Source organism: Camelus ferus, chromosome 10 (genome assembly GCF_009834535.1).
Source record: "Camelus ferus isolate YT-003-E chromosome 10, BCGSAC_Cfer_1.0, whole genome shotgun sequence".
Taxonomy (NCBI): domain Eukaryota; kingdom Metazoa; phylum Chordata; class Mammalia; order Artiodactyla; family Camelidae; genus Camelus; species Camelus ferus.
In genome coordinates this window covers 35,759,123-35,785,473 of record NC_045705.1, presented here as the reverse complement: position 1 = coordinate 35,785,473, position 26,351 = coordinate 35,759,123, and the positions used below count along the sequence as shown (strand labels likewise).

Here is a 26,351-nt window from a genome sequence, read left to right as displayed (position 1 = left end):
ACCTGCTGTGGGGAGAGGGAGGAAGGAGAGTGGGGAGAGGGGACACCCACAGAGCTGCAGGGAGGAGAGAAAGCCCAGAAGCAGTTAATCCTGCTGGCTGAATTGTTTTTATAAACGACACTCTAAAATCAAATAGATGCAATAAAAACACAGTGGCCTTTTCATTAAACATGCCACAGAGGCTCCTTGTTCAACAGCCATTGTCAATCAGATCGAGGCCGTTGTCTCCTTCCCCAGCCCCCTATAATTGGCATCTGTCTGGGAGCAAACAAATAAATACCAGGCTGGCATTTTAACTAGGGCAGCAAGGAGAGGGACTCTCCTTTCAGTGTCCACCTGGCATCTGAGCAGGTGAGAGTCCCTGTGTTCTCCAGCAGGGCCCCTCCACAAGGCCCTGCCAGGTGCAGCTCTCTGCTCGCCTCCTGGATGGAGCCACCCTGCTCTTTACCCCAAACCCCTGCTGCAAGGAGCACTTATTTCTGTTTTCTGTCTGCAGGAGCCCCTGGAAAACAGTCAGCAGAAAGGCTTTCTTTTTGGTATTTTGCCTTCAGCAAGTCAAGGGAAAAAAGCCGTGGATACATTCTCTGGTTGAATTTGGATAAAGGCACTTAATAACAGCAATATAGCACTCTTGTTAAATAATACAAATAGAATTAAACTAGCATGGCTAATTAGTAATAGCATTGTTGCAGCGTGGGAAAATAAGACTTGTGATGCACTGCTAACAACAGCATAGTCACAGCATTGTTACTGACTGAGAGTTTATAATAGCATGACTGTTGGTGACTAGTCTGGACAATGTGTTCATACACAGGCGGTTCTCACTATTCTGGGTATTGGGTTCTAAGTGGCCGCGAACACTGAGTTTAGGTGCCTATGAGCCTCTGGTCACATTTTCATCAGCCGATCAATGCGTAATCTTTTTTTCATGTGTATTTCTATTTAAAAGCCCCTTTTAAAATATGCATTGTTGATTCATTAACATTGAACTCACAGCTAACAGCGCTGTAACGGATGCCTGAACCAAGCTCGTCTAATGCACGGATTTTCTCAGAAGGCACGTCAGAGCCTTGCTGTGGAACACTAACCAGCAGTTCAGCAGTGTGCTTGGGGCCATTTTAAACAGTAAAATCAGCAGCAAAAATGTGAAAAATGGGGCGCTAAATAGACCACGAGAAGGATACTTGTTTACAGGAAACTAGACCACAGAGCCTTGCCTCGCTCCAGCCCCGCTGGGGATGCACGCGCCAGGAGACCCAAATTCCCCCAGTCTCCGCGTGTCCGTGAATGACCGCAACCACGTAATGAGTATTGATGTGGGGTGACAAATAATTGTAGGCAAATTTCTCAGATGCATATTCCACAAATGAGGATTGGCTATCTTTTATTTCACTTAGTTCTCAGTCAAGCCAGTAACTCCCATCTTTGGTATTTTGAACTGAGGTTCAAATTGCAGAAGTGACTTGTTCAAAGTCAGACAGCAGGAATGTAGCTCATTGTATGACCCCAGGGATCAGCTGAGCTGCAGCCCGGGGGCCAGCTGCCTGTTTTTGTAAATAAAGTTTTAATGAAACGCAGTCACACTCATTCGTTGACATATTGTCTACGCAGCCGCTTTTGTGCTGCAGTGGCAGAGTTGAGTAGTTGCAGAGGAGATCAGGTGGCCCTCAAAGCCTAAAATAGTTACAACCCAGCCCTTTAGGGAAAACCTGGCCGATCCCTGTATCACCCCAGACTCTCGCTTTGAGTTCAGAGGGGAGAAGTTTCTCTGTGGTCTCAGTACCGGAATGGCTTGTCCTTTTCCTAAACACTTTCTTTTTATCTCTTGAACAAAAGGGATTTTATAACTGATTATGTTTCCTTCTTTACATTGATGTCAAGAAGCTCAAAGTTTGAAAAACCCGGAGACACCTGGCCCTCACGGGATGAAAAAAGAAAGGATCTTCCATCTCAGTTTCACTAGAAGGGGGTTCGAACTATCACACATCACACACACACACACACACACAAAATCAATGTAGAGAAGGTTATACAGGCATCTGGAACTTTCCAGTAATGAAGTGTTTCATCTGGAGCGAGGCCAGAATTCTGTAGGAATGACAGTTTTCACTAAGGAGAAAAAGAGCTACTATCTGAAAATAATCTTTTTAGCTAACTGCCAGTTTATTGAGAACTTATCATGTGTGAGTGCTACACATGGCTTGTGTCACTTTTCTCTATGGTACGTAGTATACAGGCGAAGAGAGTCTATGTCACAGAGCTAAGAATGACTGTCTCTTTTTACACATGAGAAAACCAAGGACCAAAGATGTTTATTTGTCCGAGGTCACAAAGCAAGGCAGTGAAAGATTTGAGATTTGAAGCCAGGTGTGTCAGACTCCAAAACGTATTCCCTCCACTCGCCTCCATCAATCCAGATAGTTTTCCCAGCATCAACCTTCATCCTTCCAACTCAAGGGTCAGGATTATGGGCTGGGCAGTGAGGCACTTCAGACTTTCTTCTCAGGCTAGGAGACTCATCTCTGGATTTGAATAGGGTGGGTGTCCTCTGCAGAACACTGGGGTGTGGTGGGGGAGGGGACCGTGTCCAGAGTAGACTCATGGAGGTACATGAGAAGGCTTTGCAGGAGCAGGTGGGGGTGTGATGGTGGGCTGGACACTGGTGCAGGCAGTGAATGGAGAGACGTGTGTAGGAATCAGAACTGATAAGATTCAATGACTGACTACACGTGGATGGTGGGAAGGCAACAGGAGTGGCTCCCAGTTTCTGGCTGGAGTGACTAGGTAGATGGTGGGGTCATTCTCTGAGACTGGAGGGAAGACGAGGAGCTGGTTCTGTACAGGCTGTGCTCGAGGCTCCATGAAATCTTCAAAGGAAATGTCCACCTGCCAGTGATGGGAGCTTTTGTCCTACGCTGGTATGTATCTCATCATGTATCTCTCTCCCTCCAAATTCTATGGCATTGAAGGACAAAGAGCCTTCGTCTAAAGAATGCAATGGCTTCAATTTTTTCTTTTATGTTTACTTTTTCTAGATGATTCTGAAAGTCTTCCCAGTCTTCTTGGTCACTTCTGCTATGCCTGTAAGAAAAGGGAAAGCTGTGCTTTGGTCAGTTCAGAACCTCCTCCATCTCCATCAGAACCAATAAACACCTTCTGTCACACTGTTATTGCACCTCCTAAACTCTTTAATACACAGTGTACGTGGCGGGCTGTACAGGCCGTTAAGGAAGTCGCTGGTGAGACCAGCAGCAAATGTAAGGGCAGGTGCCTTTCAGAAACATGGGGCGGGGGCACAGGAACTTATCTGCCACCCCCATCATTTCTCCTCTCTAGCAGCCGCAGTTTTGAATATTTACTGAACATCTGGGCCTCGGGATGATGGAGGTACTTTCCAGCACTAGCTTTAATGCTCACGAGAGCAGGCATTTCCGTCTGCTTGGCTCATTGCTGTGTGCTCTGGGCCTAGACAGTGCTTGGTATGCTTGGTATATGGTAGGCGCTCAGTGAGTATCTGTTGAGGGGATGAAGGAATGAATAAAGATACTTCCCTCTGACATTGAATGATGACAAAGAGCCATGCAGTCATCCAACACGTATTCAGCATGTGTCAGATCTTGAGTCAGGCCTTGGGAACACACTGAAGAGTAGACCAACCCCGCTATCAAGAGGTATTATGAAGGAGAGCAACTGGTCAAAAGATCAGGAGTGTTCCTGGGAGAATTGTCACAGCAGCCAACAGCAGCTGAGTGTTAACAGAGGCAAATGGGGGTGTTCCTGACTTCAGCTGGGAGATGAGTGTGGACTTCACAGAGGAGGCAGCATTTGCCCTGGGTCTTGAAGGATGTGTAAGAGCTCCCTAAGTGAGAAATGGAAAGGGTATCCAGGCAGAGGAAATCTTTGGGGGAGGGACCTGAGACAGCTGCTCTGGTCATTTACAAGGAAACACCCTGGCCAGTGGGAGGGAGATGGGACTAGAGAAGTCTATCCTCCCAGCCCTGGAGAAAGACAAGTTTGTTTTTTTTTCCAAATCCCTACTCTCCATCTCTCATATGATGATCCTAGTAGAAGATAAGGAGGAAAGAAGAGAGGAGGATAAAGTGTATTGGGAGAAAAATGTTGAGAAAAAAAATCACTCACATACAATGAAGACAAGGATACATACTTGAAAAAAAAAAATAAAATGGCTCATAGCAGTCATTTCCAATAGAAATATAATATTTAAAATTTTCTAGTAGTCACATTTTAAAAGATGAAATCAAACAGGTGAAATTAATTTTAATAATGTGTTTTATTTAACATGAGATATTCAAAATCATATCACTTCAACCTGTAATTAATATATACATTTATCAATAAAAAATTTTAAATTCTTATTTTTCATTATCATTCTTTGGGATGGTTGTACACTGTATACTTATAGCACATATCAATTTGGGCTAGATATATTTATAGCACGTGGCCAGTGGCTATTGTAGTGGAACAAGCAGGCCCAGATGCCTCAACTTTTTAGTGTCATACACTGTGAAACTCAAGAATTAAGTAACATCTGGGGTCTGCCTATTCCCATTCATATGCCTTGGTTCACCCATTCATTTGTGCACATGGTGTTTATTGAATGTCCCCTCTGCGCCTGGGACCTCTGATACAAAGTCAAGTTAAGGGGTGGCATGTGTCACCAGCAAGTGTGCAGTTTTCTGTGTCACAGGCCAGTGAGTTGGCCGCATGCAGGGACTGGGATCTGTCCATTTATCAGGGGTCTCACACTGAAGCCTGTGGGTTGTATGTCGCTGGCAAATATTTTGGTTTTAGCCATTTGTATTTTCCTGCACCATGTCTTCAAAACAATATAAACCAGCAGGTGCTATGCTTAGTCTCAAGGCAGGTTAGCATCTTTCCCCATACCTGGCCCACCTCATTCTTTAGGTTACCCGTGGGCCTACTGCAGACACTTGTGCCTGAGGCCCTGGATCAGAAAGCTCTAAGAAATCCCAAGTGCTGATAAGATCAAAGATAGAATGGACCTAGAGAGCCACCAGGTTGTGGTTGGCCATCCTTGCTCACATTCTAGAATCACCTGGAACACTTTTTTTTTTTTAATTGAAATATAGTTGATTTACAATGTTATGTTAGTTTCTGGTGTATAGCATAGTGATTCAATTATATATATATATATATATATATATATATATATATATATATATATATATATCCTTTTTCATATTCTTTTTCATTATAGGTTATTACAAGCTATTGAATATAGTTCCCTGTGCTATACAGTGGGACCTTGTTGTTTATCTATTTTGTATATAGTAGATTGTATATGTTAATCCCAAACTCCTAATTTATCCCCCCTACCCTTTTCCCCTTTGGTAACATTAAGTTTGTGGAACACTTTTTAAACACACCATTTCCTGGGTGCCACCCTCAGGGATTCTGATTCAGTGGGTCTGAAATAGGGATGGAGACCAAATATTTTTTTAAAAGCTCTACCAGTGATTTTCGTTCAGTTTCTAACATGCTACTGCTGGGAAACCACAGCTCAGAGAGGCTGTTTGTTTTGGCCAGAGTCACAAAATACACCAGCCCCCTGACTTCCAACCCACTGCTGTTTTCCCCAAATAGCGCTGAAGGCAGCGGGGCCCTCAGAACCCTCCTGAATATTCAGGAGGCATCTCGCAGGTCAGGAACTTGGAGCAGGGAGGCAGGAATCTGTAACTGCTGTGTTGCCTCTTCAAGAACAAAGCCCTTGCTGGTTTACCACTCTGGGAAGATTGCCAGGCTCAAGTATTAATAATAATCTCTTTGTTTTTTAAATGCCTTATAATTGCATAAATAAAGCTTACTTTCTCTTCTTTAATGGTAATGAGGCTTATTTGACTGATTGGTTGATTAATAATACTCTAATTTCTTTACTGACAAAACATGAAGGCCAAAAGATGGATGCTGGGTGCTGGTGGCCTGGGATGTGAAGCCATTCCAGCCATTTTTTAGCTGCTGCTCCGGTGTCTCAGAGAGAAGGGTAGCAACAGCTTCCCTGCAGTCAGATACTGATAAGGAAGGGCAGCAGGCAACTTGAGGCAGCTGGCCCCTGCGTAATCTTGCAGGGCTATTCCTGAACTTGTGCACTGTCTGTCCTACGAGGACCTGTGGGAAATCTCTCTCTCTGATTTCAGTACCACTAATGGTCGCCCTCATCCTGGGTTCATATTGTAAGCACACTTGTGGATGCTAGGAATTGGAAAATAGATCGTGTTTGCCGTTTCCCGTTGGCTGCCAGGAAACTCAGAGCCAAACCCGTGTCCTACCAGCAACCAGTGTAAAGTCCTCAGCAAATGTTTGATGTAATGACCATTCACATTTGCTGAGCATTTACCATTGACATGGACTCCTTGGAACTTACTTTCTGTAAACTGCAAGTTCTTGAAAAACTAGAGTGCGGATCTCCCTTTTATAAATCAAGGAATGTTTTCAATGTCCTTGGGGAATAAAGAACTCATTTAAATTGGCGCTCTCTGGGCTGTGAGTAATAACCTCCTTACTCTGCTGTGTTTGCAGTGTCATTTGCTGGTTTTCAGACTCTCTCTTGACCTACCGAGGGGGCCAGCTGGGCCCGGCTGCTGCCTCCAAGTTGGCTGTGAACTTCAGTTTTCTTTTCCGGAGCCCAGAAAAGCCTCTGCTCCAGCTCCAGATCACACGGCTGCAGACGGCTTTGCAGTGTCACGCACTGGCCCAGAGACAAAGGGAAACGGGAGGGCTTTTATTGGTCACCTGCCTCCTTGCAAAGGGGTTCCTGATAGATAACAGATGGAGAGACAAGGGAGTTAATGAGGGCGGCGCTCTGGCCAAATGCTTTCCATCTTCCTCTCACCACTGAGTCCATTGGAAAAGAATGTTGCGCTGGGCGGGCGGGGCAGGGAGAGCTAGAAAAGCTGAGCTTTCACCAGAGGTGCTGGATGGAGGCAGGGAGGTGAAAACAGTGTGCACTGATTCAGTTCATCTCAATTCAGTGAATATTAAGCGCCTCCTATATTAGTCACCTTTATGTGTCACCTCACCCCCAGGTATCCCTCAAAAATACCCTTCCATGTAGCCATCATGATCCCTATTTTACAGCTAAGCTATTTCAAGGACTCAGAGATGTTAAGTAACTTGGCCAAGATCACACAGCCAGCCTAGGACTCAGCTGAGATTTGAATCTAAATCTCTCCTTCTCTTTAAACCTAATACTCCACACTGCTTCGCCAAGCAGTTCGACCGCTCGCAGTGTCATATGTTCCTTTTAAGATTGTTTTCAGGGTTACATCTTGAGGTCTCATTTCCAAAGCATCTCTTCTTGCTGTAGCGGGGAGGTGGGGGTAGGAAAGAGACTGATCTTCAAAGCGCTGGGCAAAATGAGTGGAAGGAGAGGTTTACACTTAGAAAATTTGTTTTCAGTTCCAGCCAGGGGTAGTGGTAATTTAATTATCAGGATTGGGGTCCACTTCCTGGGGGGCTCTCTGCCCTGAGCCAGATGTTTTTTGTAGAATCTGGTAGTTTTTGTTTTTAATTGACGTATAGTCAGTTTACAATGTTGTGTCAATTTCTGGTTGGTAGTTTTCAAAGCAAAGTCTCAGTCTCTCTGGGGTCTCTCTCAACAGCCCCGTGAGGCAGGCATCATTATGGCTCCATTTTCTGGGTGAGAAAACTGAGCCCCCAAGACTTTCCATGATAGATTGCAGAGCTGGGACCCATCGTGTGCAAGAGGAGGCAAGCCCCTGGTACCTGGAACCTCTGGGCCTTCCAAACCTTGGGAATTTCAGATTCCTAGCTGTGAGGCTTTTCCTCCATCATGCGTCTCTGCCTCAAGAAAAAGTCATCTATCCTAAAGGCAATTTTTCTTAAAAATATAAAGAATACCCTCACTGGACTGTGGTCTCATGTTTCTCACAGGCCCCTTTGGAGTCTCCATGGACCATGCACATGACTTGCTTTCATCCATCCAGAGGTTATAAGAAACCAAATGTTGGCAGCATAATGTCTTTCTTTGGAGGGACTCGGAGGCCTGCCCCAGGATTTGTCTCTGGGGGTCGGGGAAGAAATTTGAGAGACTGTGGAGGAAGTAGGCACTGGCTTTGTTTTGTCAAGATCTGTGCTTTTTAAACAGTTTCTTCCCCACACCCATAACATCCCTCCTCCTTAAGGAAAAAAAAATCCAAAAAAATGTGTAGGCTACCATATCCTACTGCGCCCACAGCTCTCTCGTTCTCTCTCTGTGTATTCCCAGCCTGGCCCCCAGACCCAGTGGAAGAGTGTTCTCAGCCATCGCTGGTGTGGGGCTCAGGTGGAGCTGAGGATGGGCTGAAGGCTCAGACCCAAGCCACACAAGAGAGAAAAGGCAGGTTGGAATCTGGAGGAACCATCAGATGGTTGAGAGTACTTGAATTCCAACAGATCATGGGGCCCACCGGAGTAAAGAGTAGGGGTGAGGAGCTGGGTGGAGGAGGGGGACAGAGGAGGCCACCAGTGCTTCTTGAGTGCCCCTTATGTGCAGATAATTGTCACACATGTTCTCCTCTTTTTCCCCAATTACCCTGTGAAGTTGCAAGAAGAGGAGCCTGAGGCTCCGAGTCCCAACATAGCATATCAGAGGCAGAACTGACTACCAGAGCCAGAGATGGGATCAGGACAAAGCCAGGCTTGAAAACATAGCTGCAAGCAGTCCTCGTGTGCCCAGCCTGGTATACGGCATGGGGTCAGAAATGTGTGATCTCAAAGTGAATTATGTATTAAAGGTCCAGACCTGTGGCGTCCAATGTGCTAGGCACTAGCCATGTGGACTATGTTAATTTAAACTAGTTAAAATAAATAAGAAATGCAGTGACTGGGTTACATGAGCCACATCTCAGGTGTTTAAGTCTACATGTATTGGGCAGCACAAGTGCATAACAAATGGTATCTCTGCAGAAAGTGCTGTTGGACACTGCTGGTCTAGAGGATGCCAGATGCAAAAGTGAATGGTTTAAATCACCTCTGAGTCTGAACCCACCCAAGGCCTGGCCCAGAGGGACTTGAACAGTCCTGGCCCCTCCTCTAGGTGCTCTTGGTGGCCCAGGGTCTCAAACTCCCATGACCCTTGCTGTGTGCACAGTACTCTGTCTCCCCTTTCCAGGCTTGTCAATGTCAGCCATACGTGTCCTACAGCTTCACCAGATTTCCCAAGTCAGCTCCAGAGTCGTATATTTTGTGCTACTGGGCCCTTTAGAACATTTAATCCCAATTATTTTATCCTGAATATGTCCAGAGCAGAGCCTAGCACAGGAGCCCTAGGCATTGGTGAAATCATAGCTCTTTGAAAAAGACAGAAGTGTAAGCTGTCATGACAGCTTTGTGATAAGGGTTTGTTACAAGCAGGCATGCACTCATTCACTCATTTCTTCATTCATTCATTCACAGTTTGGCAACCACCATGGGCTGGACACTGGACACACAACTAGTGATATTAAGGAGGGAGTGGCTGTTTCCTGCATAGGCAGGGCCAGAGTGGAGTTGGAGTCAGGAAATAGCAAGGTTCCTAGGGAGCATTACCCCAACTCTACGTGGTCAGGAGGCCTTCTTGGATGCTGAGAATCACTAAGGCCAGCAGACATCCAGGACTCATGGCCAGAGTGCAGCCCCGAGACAGCAAATTGAGTGGGATCCAGGTCTTAGACACAGAATCCTAGAGTTTTAGGGCAAAAAGGCAGCTTAAAGATCACCTCTCCAACCCCTTTATTTTGCAGAGGATGAACCTGAGGCCCAGATAGAAGCAAGAAACAACAGGACTTAATGGCAGAGGAGCACTGAGAACCCAGGGCCCTTCTTTTCCTGTGCTGTGTCTGAAGGACTGCATTTCATTCATCCTTCACACTCCTTACCGTGAGTTAACACTCACCACTAGGGTGACTCCACCCCAGCAGTGGCACAGAACTTAGATCTCAGGAGAGATCAGACAGAGTGTGAGGGAGCCCGTCAGCCACACAGTGTAGAGGGTGTGCGTATTAACTCAAACCAGAAAACCAGGGCTGGCACTCTGCCACTTCCTCGCTGTATGACCTCAGGCAAGTGTCATCATTTCTCTGACCCTCAGGTCTAAATGGGAATATAGCTCCTGCCTCACAGGGTTGTGGGGGGATAAATCAGTTTTTACGTCTGAAGCCTTTAGAAAAGAATCTGGCGTATTAAATGCCACTGTAACTGTGTTAGGGTTGTGTCACCTTGATTTGCCCCCTGTTTCCGAACTGGATGCGTAACCGGATGTGTATACTAGTGGGGACGCTGGGACAGAAAGTTTGCATTCCCAGCGCAACTTAGAAAACCTCGAATCCCTGATCTGAGCGAGCTGCTTAAATCTCCTGCAGAGCACTTACCCTGTTCCATCGAACATTTTGAATAATTTGAGTACTTTTCTTCTCTTCCCTATTAAAAAATAAACCTGAGAGCAGGAACTGCATTTTATTTAGTTAGAGATTCAGACCTTGAGTCAGAAAATACGGATTCAAATCAGATCCTCTTAGTGATACATCTTTTCTTTTCCTTTCTTCTTTTTTTTTTTTTCCCCGGATAACAGCTTTATTGAAATATAATTCACGGAGTATATCATGTACCATTCAGCAGCTTTTAGTAGATTCACCGAGCTGTGGAACCATCACCACAGTCAATTTTAGGACATTTTCATCACCCCAGGAACAAACCCGGCCCCGTTCCCTGTAGCACTTCATGGGATGGTAGTGAGCATTAATAAAGAAATATACGGGGACAGGGCCAGGAACACAGCTGGTGCCTAATTAGTGCCTGCTCCACAGACCTGCTACAGGGCTTGCTGCAGGTTTGTGGGGTCGAATTCTACAGCTTTCCCCCACCCCAGAAACACGAAGGCAGCTCTGCTAGGTCACCTCACAGGAGCTCATGGAAGCCCAGGTCCAAGGCCAGGTACTGCATTTGCTCCGACGCGGGGTGGGAAGGTGCTGGGGTGAGGGCGTGGGTGGAGGTGGAGGCATTGCCCCAGGGATTTCCTGTGCATGAGGTCCAGTCTGCATGACTCAGGTCAGAAGGTACCCACCAGGCAGCCTCCCTCTCCACACGTGTCGAGAACACTGGCCCCGTGCCTCATGGCGAATTGTCATTCGGTTAGAGCCACCAGAGCCCAGGTGATTCTGTGCTGACTGGGCTGGCCTCTCAGTGCAGCTCCATTTTCTCGCTTTTCTTTTTCTCTGCTTCCAAGAAGAAAAGCCAGCCTCCACAAACATCGTTTTCATAGCCCAGTGGTCTCTTTGATCAAGGAGTTTCTGGGGAAAGGAATGGGATGGCTCATGGGGGATGGGGCATTATCTGGGGTTGGATGCCAAGAAGAGCCTCAGGCCCATCTGTGTCAGGAGCAGGGGTCTCAGGATGGGCAGCCTTGCAGAGCCTGGAGAGGCACCAGGCGGTGAGCTATCTGGGGAGGGGGAAGGGAGCTGAATTAAGGCAAACAAACAGTGGATCAGGGATTCCACAAGCGTGTGTCTGCTGTGTGAGGTGCTCAGCTGCCTGCTGGGTCACAAGGAGGTCAGTCATGTTTCCTGCCCTTGAGGGGTTCTCTGGTTAGAAACAGGAAGATCTGGAGTCCATGAATTTCCTGATTCTGTGACCTTCAGGAAACCATACACTTTCTGCAGCCTCCATCTATGCTCCTGTAAAATGGGGATAATAATATCAATTTTTGTAAGGTTCTCATAAAAGCTAGATAAGATAATTACCAGGTATTGTAAAAGTGAAGTGCTTTGTTAGATACAGACTAGCATGAAGATGATTTGTCTGCCTAGAGAGGTGGAGGGCACACGAGTAAGGGACAGACGTCATTCTAGGGGGCTAAGGAGACAATGGGGTGGGCACTTGTTTACAATGGCAAGCGGGTTCCCTGAGCCTCCAGGGTTGGAATAACCACATCCTCCTAAGCCCCAGGCTCCGTTAGCCAACGAGGATTATGTGATGTGCTCGGAAGCCAGGCCATCTATTACCGGCCATCTATTAGTATTTAACGGAGTCACCACTAGTAAAGATTTCCCAGTGCAGAAGGCTGATAGGATTTAGACATGCAGGCAGGGATCTGTCTCACATTTGGAAATTGGTGTTTTACAAGTCCAGGCCACTTTTGCTGACTGCAAACCTGACCCCTGTGAAATAAAGCCCTGCCCGGGTCATCGCCGGTGGAGGATGAGAAATTGTGCTGAGTTGTTGAAGGGGGTTTTCCTTTGGCTTCACAAAGACGTGGGCTTGGATCTGTCCCGGCTGCCTGCGAGCTTGGGGAGGCAGGAAAAGGAAGTAAATGGTAAATGCTTTCTGGGCATCCGGTTTGAACCAGGTCACTTGTACCGGTGTTGAGGTACGTTAATTAATTGAATCCTTGGAATAGCCCTGCGGTGCGTAGGGATCTCCTTCTGATGCATAAGGAAACCAAGGCTCAGAAAGGTTACACATCTTATCCAAGGTCTCGCCATCAGTATCAAATAGAGGCCTGTTTGACCTCAAAACCCTTTCTCCCTCGGCACATGCCAAGCCAGCAAACCTCTCTCCCTCTCCTCACTCATGTAAGGAATTTCCCGCCCACTCAGTCTGTACCGTGAGTGGAGAGGCCCCTCCCCACCCAGGGGATGCAGGAAAAAGGCTTGAACTGCTCCCCCTGAGCAGCCTCACATTCCATGAGCTGCGTGCACCCACCATGCTGGCCGATTCTCAGATGACAAGCTGCTTGAACACGTGCCAGTATCTCAACCCTTCTAATTAAAACCACATTATCTGTGATGATTCTTAATGATAGCATTTGTGGAATTGGGATCCTCTCTGGCCTCCAGTTCCGTTTGAAATTTTCCCTTCTGAACAGCTCACTCAGTGGCCTCGATGATGGGGCAGGTGGAGATTCTGTGTGACCTGCTCTGGTCACCTGTATATTCTCTTTCACTCTGGAAGCTTCTCCGTGGGGAGGTTTGGCAGCCCATGTGCCAAAGACAGGTGTCAGCTCTTTCCTGTGTATTACTTTTATTTCAGTAGCTCTGCACCTCCCGGCCCTCTACCCTTCTAAGGTGCAGGGGAACAGAAGCCAGGGGCTCAGTCTTTGCTGTCATTTTGCAGTCAGGCTTCAGCGAGCCCCTCTGACTGGTGTTCCGCTGGCCGGCTGCTGACGCCTCCCGCTGCCCTGTCCTTCTAGCTGAGGACCTCTGCACCTGCAGGCCAGGTGAGCTTCAGGCCCTCGGTCCAGTCCTGACCTGGGACTGGAGGAGATTACAGAACACCACCCTGAGTAGGGGATCTGCAGGGGTTCACTGGAGTCTTCTCTTTACTTCTGACCAGGTTTGAAAGCTTTTTAAAATAAGTTCTTTAAGAAGGTAGAGCAGCCCTTGGGGGAGATACCATCCCATTCTTGAGACTGCTAGGCTGGCCTCGACACTGAACCCTAGTCGTATAACCCAGGTTAGTTCCTTAGTACACAGGGCACTGCCCACCCTGACTGGTCCTCCTGTGCCTTTTCAGCCCACCTCCTTCCACCCGGATGCTTGGAAGTGCTGAACTTGCACTCCCTAGCACTCATCCTTGGCTCAGCTCCCTCCCCTGCCCTCCCTCCCTGCCCGGCCTCCCATACCCCCCACCAAGCAAACTCGTACTCATCCTTTAAAATGCAACTTGGGATGCTTTCTCCAGGAAGCCTCTGCCTGTGATCCCAGCCAGGTGAGGTGCCCTCTATGGTGCTCAAGCTACATCCTGTACAGATCTCTTCCCACTGTGTATGACAGTCACCTGATAGAGTCTGGATGTTCTGCCATGTCTTGTCCATCTGAGCAACTCACAGGACCTGGGAGAGAACAGTCCCTTATTAACTGGAGTGACCAGGCAGATGGATTAGTGAAGACACAGAGGACTGATTAATTACTTAACTAAGCTTCTGCCTCCCTCCCACTCTCACTGGGCTGATCAGTCTGACAGCCCAGAAGAACTCATAAAATCTGAATGTGGCCAGTGTCAGGCTCGGAGTCCAGGAACATGACCTTTAGGAGTGGGAATCCAAGTAATTGGTAAAAGGAAGGATTCCTACAGGATCCAGACACATCTGTCATGGACAGTCTTTAAGACCCAGCCTTCTCATCCCTTCAACGCTGAGATGAAAGTTTCCAATGGTTCTCTTGCTGTTGGTACCGTTTTGCAAATTCTCACTGATTACTTTGGTTTCTCTGCAGTATGATCAAGCTGTCAGATCTCAAAGATGCTCCGGGCTGGGGATTCTGGTTCTGCCGCTCCCTAGAGGTTGTGACCACAGGCAGATCAGCCATCCTCTTTGAGGTTCTCTTTCCTCTCAGAAATGGGGACTCTATATGAGACAGTAAGTGGTTAATGCAGGGACTGGATGGCACACTCATGTGGGGTGACTGAGGAAAGTTTCATGAAGGTCAAGGTTTCAGGAAACCAATAAGGGAGGGTGCAGCACCCCAGGATTAGCAACAGTGGGGAACCATTAGCACCCCTAGTCCTACAAGGGAACGGGAGGGAGCAGTTATCTGAGCTGGACAGGAGCCAGGGCCTTCGAAAGAGGAAAGAAGCCCCTGCTAGCTCACAGCCTAGCAGGGCAGCGAGGGTGGGGTGAATACCCCTCTCTCTCCTTGGTGCCTCCCATTGGCTGAATCCAGCCAGAAGCAGAGGGAAAGGAATGTTGGTGATAATACCCACAAAGGCCAGCCTCCTGGGGCAAAGAGCAAGGTACGGAAAAGCAGGGAAAGGAGCTGGAGGGGCAAACAGAGAACCTAGCCCAGCCCCAGCCTGATGCACGGTAGGTTCTCACTGCAGACCATTTGTGTCCCTTATCTTGTCAACATCTCCACCTGGACAGAAAAAAGGGACAGAAAAGATAATGCAACAAATCTGAGTGTTCCTTCTAAGTCTTCACAAGAGCATGTTAGGGACAACTTTGAATGGAGAGAAAGAATAAAGGGTTTTTAATTTTGATTATCTGTGGATTTCTTTTATCCACGTTATCTCTTTCCACCAGTAGCTGGGATAATTGAAACCTCATTGCCTTCCCTGACTGCAGCTGTTCAGTGTGCTGAATGTGCATCAAAGGTGCTTTTGTAAGGAGCTGTACACTGTCGTTTTTAATTCATTTTAATTTTATTTTTACATTTGATCCAATAGAGTCAAATGAATCTTTTGTTTAGATATCGCCTAACTAATGAAATAGGTCAGCCTTTCCTAGAGTTCTTTGAACTTCTTTGCATGGATAAGTAACTCCCGGCAACAGAGCCCAAGCTCTAAAGGATTCCCGGCTGCAGACTTGCGGTGCGGGGATCTCTGCGAGATGCTAACAAGGTGTCAGGAAAATGAGGGGCCAGACTGAGCGGAGGTGTCAGCATCCTGTTCGTTCCACAAACCGGTCCTACTGTGCACCCGGTGCTGTGCTGGGTGCCAAGGGGTAAAGGAGACAGAGGCACTTCCTGTGCTTCAGTTTAGAGACCGGTGGGAACGTAATTGTGGACACTTGAGACGGAATAACAGCAGGTACCTTTATGTTTCCTCCTCACCCCACCTAACTGCAGGAGGATTTGCACCATGCCCTCCCCTCCTCAGTGGCTTCCTGAACTTTCCTGGCAGCTGCAGGGCTGCTACCCATGCTCCTGGACCCAGGGGGCCCTCTCCTGGGCTCTTCCCATGGTCGCCCTGGGCCCCCTCCTCTCCCTGTTGCCTGGAAGGCACGCTATGCCCGGCAGCACTGTGAGACTTTCTTCTGTCCCCTTCGTGGATGAGAAGGCTGCAGGAGGAAGCATCTGCCGTCCTCTGATATGCACTGTCTCCTTTCCACCTCCCACGCCCTGGAGAGAACAACTCGGGCTCTCCAGGAAAACCCACTCCCAGGGCTCGGTCTCTCCTGCCGTGTCCTTCCCCGTCCACCAGGCTCCTCCACTTGCCTGGGGGACTCCCAGCCTCAGCTGTTTCACTCCCCTGGCATTTGAGTACATTAGAATTAACACATCATATAATAGTAAGTTGTAACATTTACTAGATTTTTAATGTGTGTGAGGGTAAGGAAAACAAAAAAGGCCTTTAATCTCACTGCCCAGATAACTCCTGTTAAGTTAAAAAAAAAAAATAGACGAGCACGGTCAGAAAGTGTAATGCACAGAAAGATAGAACAAAGCACACAACTCATCTCAGGTTCCCAGCTGCCCCTCTCCAAAGGTGACTACTGTATACGAATTTGTTGTTATCCTTTCAGGAAAGAAACACGTAGACCCACATTTTATTTACGCCCCAGAGGTTTTTCTCTGCACCTTTCTGCACCTCGTACTTTTCCCTTGACGACACATCTAGATGTTACAGTTTCAGTCCCTACAGGACTAACTCAGCCTTGTTAATCGCTGCATATTCTTCCATTGTGTCAATGTCCTGTGTACAGTTAACCTCATCTTCTGTCATTGGACACTTAAGTATTTCTAGATTTTTGCTATTCCAAATAACTTCTCAGTGAATTCCTTATATGCCTGTCTTGACATATCTGGGGAGATACATGTAACTGGAGAGTAAGTTCCCAGTAAGAGAACTGACCGGCTAAGAGGTGTGTAGCTAAATGTTGAAGGATGTTGCCAAGGTGTCCCACAAAACATTCCACAATAGTATGTGAGAACGTCCCTTCTTGAGGGGCAGACATGGGAAATTATCAAGCTTTTCCCATTTTTGTCAGCCTGCTTGGGGAAAAAGTGGCATTTCATTGTTGTTTTGATCTGCATTTCTCTAATTATCAGTACAGCCAAACATCTTTTCATATGTTTGTTAGCTCTTTGTATTTGTTCTTCTCTGAATAGACTGTTCCTATCCTTTGTCTATTTTTTTTCTACTGGACCAGAAATAATTTTTAAACTATTTTGTGAAATCAAAAGCAGGATCCAGATCTCCAGCTTTTTAAGTTTTATCATTGATTTTGTTTCCGTTTCTTTTGAGATGGCAAATCTCAGGGAGGGATGTGGATCTAAAGACATTCATCCGTTGCCACTTGAACAGGGACCCTCTGTAGCCTCTCAGAAGGGTCTGCCTATTCCCACCCCAAGGCAGTTAATTATTTAGCCTCCCAGCGGTTCAGAAGGGGAGCTCCCCCAGTCACCCCGTGCTACCGCAGCTGCTGAGTACCACGCTCTAAGACACGGATCAGCTGTGGGCGTCCGTGCTGCCCATGCAGATGAGGCCTTCGTCAACTGCCTATTGTGAACCTCTGGAGGTCACATCCTTGACACCATCTGCTGGACCACGAAGACCGTCAGCACACCAGGAGCCTGACAGGCTGTGGTTATCTTCCACTCCAGGGCAGTTTCTTTTTTCCCCTGGCATGAAGAGGACTCATTTCCTGGGCAAGCTCTTTGTGCAGCAAACACCTCATAAAAGGAAAATGAGCTTCTTTGGGTACATTGATGAGTTTGTCCTGGCCTTAAGGTGGTCAGGCCCTGAGTGGGTGTTTTTGGCTCCCGTACGTGGAATGTTATTCATCTGTCTGTTCATTTATCCATTTGTCCATGCAAACACATGTTGAGAAGCAGTTTGGTAGAGAAGCTAAGAGTTGGGGCTGTACAGACAGAGTAGACTTCAGCGCTTGAACCTGCTCTTGTGTGACACAGGGCAAGTTGCGTTACTTCTCGATTCTTGGAGCCTTTGTGTTTCCTTAACTGTAAAAAGGTGCTACAATGCCTACAACCGAGTTGCGAAGTCTTTTGAGATGTTATATGTATTAGGCAACTGTTGCCACCATCATGTTGCATGGACAAGCCACTGGACAATTCGGGGGCTAAAAATGATCATCTATTCCCGCTCTCGGGGCGAGGGGTCAGTTGGGCGTCAGCTGAACTAACCTTGGTTCAGCTGGGTTTGACCCCAATTTGTAGATTGGATCCACATCTGCTCTCTGAGTCTCTCATTGCCCTTGGACTAGCAGTATAGCTGGGGCACATTCTTCCCTCCACGTTTAATGGGAGGTCCTGGAAAGTTTAGAGCAAAGGGCATGAGGTGAGGGGTGAAGAATGAGGAGCAGTAATGCAGTCTCGGACTCGCTAGAGTTCACAGTGCTTAGTGGTTGCCCTCGTTTTCTGTTCTGACATGCTAGAGAACAGAGCCCCAGTCTTCCCAGGGATGATTGCCAAGTCTTACATTTCTTTTAATCCATGGACTCTTCTTATTTCTTAATTCTTCAGTTTGCCAGAGATTTGTCCCTTTGAAAGAACTACAAGAAACTAACACTTGGAATTTTTTAAATTTTGTTCTTTGCCTTCACTATTCCATAGTTTCATGTCTGTCATTCATCAGTTTTGGAACATTCTCTTCTCTTATCACTTCAAATAATTCCTCTCCCCCAGTGTCTCCTTTTGAAATTTCCATTAGATGTGTGTTGGATTTTCCAATTCTCCCCTCCTTTGTTTGAACAGATCTGTCATATTTTCCGTCTATCTCCCTGTGCTACGCTACAGGGAATTTCCTCAGACCTATCTGAGTTCTCGATATCTCTCTTGACCTGTACTTAATCAGGTGTTTTATTCAGCCTGTGAATTTTAGTCATGATGACTGTGGGGTTATTTTTTTTCATTTCACAAGTTTTATTTCGTTCTTTTTCACACCTGCCTTTATTTTTTCATAGTGTCTTGTTCTTTTTCAAAAATACATATTTTATTTATTTTTGTTTTTGTCTTTGCTTTGGGGAGAGGTAATTAGGTTTATTTATTTACTTGTTTTTTCAAGAAATCAATAATCTAAGTTACAAAAAATAAATAGTTCATTTGCGTCCTTTTTTTTTTTAGATTCCACATATAAGTGATATCATATGGCATTTTTCTTTCTTTTTCTGGCTTACTTCATTTACAAAGACGATCTCCAGGTCTATCCATGCTGCTGCAAATGGTATTATTTTATTATTTTTTATGGCTCAGTAGTATTCCATTGTATATTATTACAAAGTCTACAAATGACAAATGCTGGAGAGGGTGTGGAGATAAAGGAACCCTTCTACACTGTTGGTGGGAATGTAACTTGGTTCAGCCACTATGGACAACAGTATGGAGGTTCCTTAAAACACTGGAAATAGACTTACTATATAATCTAGCAATCCCACTCCTGGACATATACCCGGAGAAAAAATATAATTCAAAAAAATACATGCACCCCAATGTTCATAGCAGCAGTATTTACAATAGCCAAGATGTGGAAACAACCTAAATGTCCATCAACAGATGACTGGATAAAGAAGATGTGGTATATTTATACTTATTTATTTTAATAGAGGTGCTGGGGATTGAACCTAGGACCTTGTGCATGCTAAGCATGCACTTTACCACTGAGCTATACCCTCCCTGCTCTGTCTTGGTCTTTTAATGTGACTGTTATCCTTTCATTTATCTTTTTAGCCACTAAAATACATTCATTATCTCTCAGATTATTTAGTATTTCAGGGGTGGTAAGCCTCCTTTATTGTGCCTGCTGATGAAGTCTTTTCTTGGGTGATTTGTGAATTTTTTTGGTAAGCTCGTCTTCAGGTGATGTTTTGTTCTTGTTCTTGTTTTATTTTTTCCAATGGGATTTTCTTGCACTCAAGGTCATGGAAGTGTCCTTACAGAGTCGATAGAGCTATTCTGTGCTGGATTTAACCAAGCACCACAGAGGTTCCACTGGCCCTGGGCCAGTTTTTACATTAATTTCTTGGTTTAGGATTCTAGTAACCCATAGGTGGTGCAGATTTAGATTTCATACTTGCGTGTGCCACGGGCCTGAGTTTTTTCTATATCCTGGGGTCATTATATATAGATATATATAATCTCCAAAGCCCTGAGCAAAACCAAGCTTCTTGGCCTGCGCTATACAGCTCGATGGGCAGAGATCTCGTACTTGGATGGAGGAGACTCCTCCAAGTTCCTGACCTTATGCAGGGGTTTCAGGGCCTCTGCTCTAACCCCCTGCCTCATGTGGGCCTCAGTGTACAGGTCCACATCTTTTTCCCCCCACGTGGATGTTCAAACCTCAGCTTTCAGCTGTTAAAATTTATGCGTGTGTCTAATAGACCACAGCTACAATCCTCTGGTTAAATGTTCCTTTTTTTTCCCCCCATTTTGTTTTGTTCTGCATTTCTATATAGCTCTGGTAGGAAGGGAGATCCCGTAAATTCAGGCTACCGTATTGCCAGAACCAGAAGTCCAACACTTACAGCTTGTCAAAAACCACCACTGGGTCCTTATATTTTTAAACTTCTTCCCAGGATATAGCCCAAAGAAATGCATGCTCGTTAAATAATTGAACAACCAGACACCGACTACATTTTAAAAGCGATTGAGAATTAAAGCTTTTGCCTAGCAAGTTGTTGTCTAGACTTGCTTTCTATTGACTGCTGTAATAATTAGAGTTTCAATTATTCATTTTCAATTAGAAGCATGGCATAATGATCAGAAATGTCATTAAGAAACAGAATTGCGTCTGATGTTGAATTGATAGAAGGTGATTTTTCCTAGGACCACTCCTTTCTGTAATGCCTAGAAACCAGCCACTCTCAATTAGAAGGGCGAAAGTTACGGCAGGACTTCTGAAAGATGCAAAAAAGGAGTGTAGGACCGGAGGGTGCTGGGCTCAGGGCCTGGGAATGTGTGGCTCTATTCTCCATTCAGGACAAATGTCTCCAATCTAATTGCTCCCAGGTGCAGGACTGTAAGCCCCCAGATTTGTGTGTTCAAATCCTAGCTCTGCCACTTCCTACCTTGTACCCTCGGCTCCAACAAAAACAATGTCCCTGTAGCCAGAGAAGAGGCTTCAGTGGGCTGAGCCAACACCGTTGATGTGTCTGCCCTGTGCCTAGCGCCCTGCTTAGCCTGGACAGGGATTATCTCATTGGCCTCATAACTGACTTTCTGGGTATCTTCTCAGATGAAACTTTGTACAGAGCACAGACAGGCAGAGTGCTGGGACTTACCAATGTGTAGAAAGTGTTTCTGTAGTGAATGAATGATGCCACAACCACTGCTCACAATAACTGGTGATTACTATTAGGTATCAGTTCCTGGAATCATCACCTTACATCCATTTTCTAATTGAATCTTCAAAACCACCTCCTCTCTTAGATATGGGAAACAAGCTTAAAGGACTCAGGCCAGCTGCACAGCAACAGAGTGATGGATCTGGACTTGAAACCCAGATCTCTGGTTTTAGATGACCAGCTTATTTACACTGTGTATAGAGAAAGTAAAGAAGGTGAAAAAGTATTTCTGAGGTCAATCGAGTGTGTGAATGTTATGATAGGTTTGGGTGCCTCAGAGACTGTTTTGTATCATTCTCGTTTCTCTGAAGAGTTTCAGATGGCTGAGTTTGCCGAGTAGATAAATTTGAAATAGGACCCAGTACTGTACCTGGCATAGATTTGAGGCTTGATAAATATGAATAAGTCAATCAATTTATTAAGGATTTTATTACTGGCTGAGGATTATATCGTTACTTCTTTTAAAAGGTGGACTAGAAGCATGGTAGAAAATGCTTGGACTAGGTTTGGAACTAGAAGGACCCACGTCCAAATCTTGCTTAGGGTGTTTATTAGTTCTGCACCTATGGGCAGGTGGATTCATCTCTTTGTGCCTCAGTTTCCTCATCTGTAAAATGGGGATAATCTTAATATCTACAAGGTCCTTGTGAGGCACATGTAGTGCACATGTGCTAGTCCCTGCAGATAGTAAGTACTCAATTATAAACTACATTCTCAACTGTAAGCACTCAAACAAATGGCATTGTTAATAATTGTCAGTGGATGCTACTAAGGTGGTTGTTCATGATGCTGAATAAAATTGGTGACGAGCAAATCATTACTGAAGAACAGGTGAGAACACCTGGATCCCACAGGTAGCCTCCTCAGAAAGTTGGAATTCAAAGGGCATTACTCCTCTTTCTCAGCCTTCTGGAAACCCCGTAACCAGCTTCTGCTGTCACAGAGAGTGGCCCGGGGGAAGTAACACATCAAAAGGAAGTGGGTGGAGGAGGGGGAATTTGTCTTCCCACAAAAGGAACAAAAACAGCCCATTATTCAAAGTCTCTGCTGAAAGGGGAAAAAAAAATTCTCTGCAGAGAAAGTTGACCATATTCAGCGGAAGATGCTTTAGTTTCCATGGCAATTAATGGTGTTAAGTGCACTTCATAACTCAGAGGTCTCTGGTGAAGATGGAGAAGAAGGGAGAAAGGTGTGTGTGGTTTTTTAAAAATAGTATTCGAAGATTTTTTTTTTTCTGAAAATCCTTTTATCGCCTCGATCAGGCAGGAGTTTTATTTTTGAATACTAGGAAAGATGTGCTAAATGACTTTAGGGATGGAATTATAGGTACAGTTGAGACACCCAAAACAGGTTCTCCCCAGAGCGTGGCAGACACTTCTGGAAGAACCTCCAGTACATTTACTCCTTGTGCCACCAGGATGCCCGTCTCTGGTCCTGGTGCGAATTCTGGCCGCGAACGGAGGGGTTTGCACGTTCACATGCCCAGAACCGTGCGAACTCTCAGGAAGGTCTGCAGGACTGCTGTTCTAACCCCTGAGTCATCGAGGCCATTCAGGAAACACTCAGTTAACAGGTGTTTATTTATGAAATGCCTACTGTGTGCTGCATACCTCGTTGGGGGCTTGGCAGTGGTAGCCCACCTGATTCTGAGGTGGAGTGATAGTATCTCACTTCGGAGGGGTCTAGGTCTCTGAGAAGCCTGGTGAAGTTCCACCAGGTCACTGTCGAGGTGCACGAGAGCCATGGAATCTCAGGCTCGTGTGCCAGCAAGGCGGAAGACTTGGCCTGTGCCTTCTCAGAGGGCCGGAGTTGGAGCCCTCAGGGCGGACGGAGCTTCTGTGTCCTCTTGTGAAGACCCGGCCAAATGCACGGGCCTCTCTGCAGTCGTCCTTTTCTTCGCGGGAGGAAGAAACACGCTTTCTGTGCATGAACCTGAGGGTTTGGGTCTGAAATTACATAAAGCCTTTACCCCTTCCCCTGCTCTCAAATTCTTGCTTGAATTTCAGGTCTCCTGTTCTGGTAACTGGATCCTTTCCTTTGTCTCTTTTTATTTTTAAGGGCTGTATGCGCTGTGTTTTTCACGTGTCATCTGATTTCACCTTCTCAACAAGACCACAACACCAATTCTGCCATTGTCTCTGATTTTCACACAAAGAAACTGAGGCACAGAGAGGTAAAGCGGCTTTCCCTAAGTCCCCCAGCCTGTGCGCAGGGGAGCCAGGGTTCACAGACTTCCCTTCTGCCTCCACGGAGGGCACCCAGCTGGGACTCAGCATGAAGGAACAGGTTTGGTGCCGGTGAAGGCCCTGTTTACGTTCGCCCACCGGCCCACTTGCTAGTTTGGATTTTGTTAGTGCAGCCTGGGCTTACTTCCTCCTTCAGATGTGGAGACTGAGGACGTTTGTAGCGTCAGTCAGCCAGTCAGACACGCGGGGTCACAGGACTCCTGCTGCACTGGGGGACCACCTCATGCAGGGCGGGTTCTGCCAGCCCAAAGATTCAGTGCTGTAGGAGAGAGATCACGGCCATGAACAGCTGGCATACAAGGAGATGGTCTTCTGTGCTCAGAGGCAAAGATAATGGGCCATGCAATTGAGAGCCCTTCTACCTGGAGAATTCAAGGAAGGCTTTCTGGAGGAGATGACCTCCAAGGCCTTCCTTTCTCAAGCTACCTCTACTCTTAGTGAGTAGGCCCACCATTAAAGAAGGCTTTTTCCTCAGGCAGCCTCTCTGGGGTCTGCCTTCCTTCATCCCAGAAGTCTCTGGTTATTTAAGAAAGGCCCAGGGCCAAGAGTTCACCCCTTGCTCTGAGTCTTCTCTGTCTTCCCTTTCCTTCACCTCCACCGTGAGGCTGCTGCAGATACAGGCTTGTGAAAGAAAAGACTGTTTGTTTTATAACAAGAGCTTAAAGTGATTCATTTCACATTCCCCAAGGACTTTAGTAAAGTTTGGACTGAGTCATAATATATATTTTTTTATTAAACTCCAAGACCCAACAAGCAGGAAGCTCTGTTCGACAACACAGTATAACTGATGTACTCCAAAGTGGGCTTTTTTTTTTTTTTTTTTTTTAAGTGAGTGAGTCTTCAAGCTGCTTCAGAAACTCTCTGGCTTCTGTCACTGCTTGATTCTGGAGGGTGATTACAAGGCCTTTGGAGACTCATCATACCAATCCCAACACACACACACACCCTGTCCCTTCTAATGCCACAGCCAAACGCTGAGGGTCTCAGGACACGAGCAGCTCCTCTTTGCAGTCCCAATTCCAGACGCCCCAAGAACCAGGATCTGTGGTGTTCTCTAGAACACAGAAAGGCCCCCAAAGCAGCATTTGAGCAGGCTGAGAACTGCTCCCCTATCCCCCGGTAGAGCTGTAACATTAGGCAGGATTCTCAGAAGGTAATACCCAGACCCGCAGCAGCAGCAGCACCTGGGACCCAGCTCTCTGGTCTCATCCCAGACCGACTGAGCCACAGACTCCGAAGGCCCAGCAGCTTGCATTTTAAGGGGCTCTCTGGGTGATCTGATGCTTACTAAAGTTTGAGAACCACCATGAGAGGCCCTTGCTACTCCAAGTGTGGTACCTGGACCAGCAGTGTCAGCATCACTTGGGAGCTTGTTGGAAAGCAGGCTCTCGGGCCTCTCCACAGCAGAATCAGCTTTTTAACAAGACCCCCAGTGGAATCTCATCCATATGAATGTCTGAGAAGCGTGACTGCGGTAGGACACCCTTGGATCTGGCCTCAGCTGGTCCTGTGTTGAATTCTCACTCTGCCTCTTCCCAGCTGTGTGATTGTGGTGGGACACATGACGTCTTCCAGCCTCCGTGTCCTGATCAGTAAAAGTAGAAGTTGTGGCTCTCCTGGCTGCCACAGTGTTTATGAGAATGCACCTCCCACAGCCCCAGTTCCCCAGGAGGCACTCAGAACCTTTCTTCCTACTTCTCCTGGTGAGCGCATAACCTCCTGCCCTGCTGACACCTGCCCTCCCTGGATGCCAGTGGCTCTGTTCTTGCAGCCCTCCCTCCTCTTGTGTTTCTGTTTTTCTCATGATTAAATATCCCCCATGGCTTTTGGCTGGAGCTCTCTGATTCTGCTCGTGGAAAGACTCACATGGTTTCCCCTTTGAAATGTTTTGTTTTTTTCTTTAAATTCAGCACTGACCTCAAATCAGGGCATGACCAATGACCTCTATAGTACAAATCAGAAAGAAGATTTCTCTGGTGCTCTCCAAAACAGACCCCAAAACACTGTGTGAGGATGCTTTTGAGTACTCCGATTAGACTTGTGCAGCAAAGTCCTCTCACACACATGGTGGTGATTCTTAAGGAGGGAGAAAACAGGATACCTTGAGTCTGATAAATGGCTGAGAAGTGCTAAAAATGACCTGAGAATCAGTAATGCCTCCCCCATCCCTGCCTCCTACTGTGTCGTGGTGCCTTGCTGGGAACACAGGCACACAGAGCCCTCTCAGTGCCCCAGATGAAAGGCCATGAAGCCAGACACAAGGGGAGGGGACAAGGGGGATGCAAGTCCACTGACCCTTCCTGGGGCCACCAAAGGGGACTCGGAGGAGTTAAAGCCCTCCCCAGATGCCATGCCCCAGACAAATGGCGACATCCCTTCCCAGGGTGTAGGGTTTAAAAAATGCACCAGACAGAGCTGCCTGCATGCACGGAGGGGCCCTCACATACTGCCAGAGGAGCGGATATTGGGACCGCTGGTCAGAAAAGCAGTTTGGCAGTAAGGTTCAAGAGCCCCTAGTCTATGTCCTTTGACCCAGGAATTCTACTTCTGGGAATCCGTCCTAAGAAAACAATGTGAAATGCAGACCAGAATTTATACACATGGGTGTTCCCTGCAGTTTTATTTATAAGAGTGAAAAACTGGAAACCACTAAAAGCTCCACTTTGGGGAATTGACCAGGTAAATTAGGGTTCATTCATAGAATGGAATATTTTGTAGCTATTAAAAATGATATTTAGAGGGGGAGGGTACAGCTCAGTGGTAGAATGCATGCTTAGCATGCACGAGGTCCTAGGTTCAATCCCAGTACCTCCATTAAAAAAAAGAAAGAAAGAAAAACGATGTTTACAGAGATTTTAACGACATACGGAAATGCTTATGGTATACCGTGGAGTTCAAAAGGCAGAAGATAAAGTCACACGCAGTGTGATCTCAGCCATGTAAAACAATTAGAGAATAATCACAGGAAGGAAACACACACACAAAACCCTTAACAGTGGTTGTCCCTGGGTAGTGACACTTTAGATGATTTTCTTGCCTTTTCTTTCCACCTTTCTGGGGTTTTTCTACATTTG

At 46.4% G+C, this 26,351-nt stretch overlaps 1 protein-coding gene across 1 annotated transcript in view; it reads left to right on the top strand.

Moving 5' to 3' along the window:
- Window positions 1-26,351, top strand: part of TENM4 (teneurin transmembrane protein 4) — a 2,614,134-nt gene that overhangs the window by 2,071,677 nt on the left and 516,106 nt on the right. Inside the window, exons 10-11 of the mRNA XM_032488752.1 lie at window positions 9,762-9,897; window positions 23,090-23,204. The gene's annotated coding sequence lies outside the window, so the exon portion shown is untranslated. The remainder of the gene's footprint in view (window positions 1-9,761; window positions 9,898-23,089; window positions 23,205-26,351) is intronic.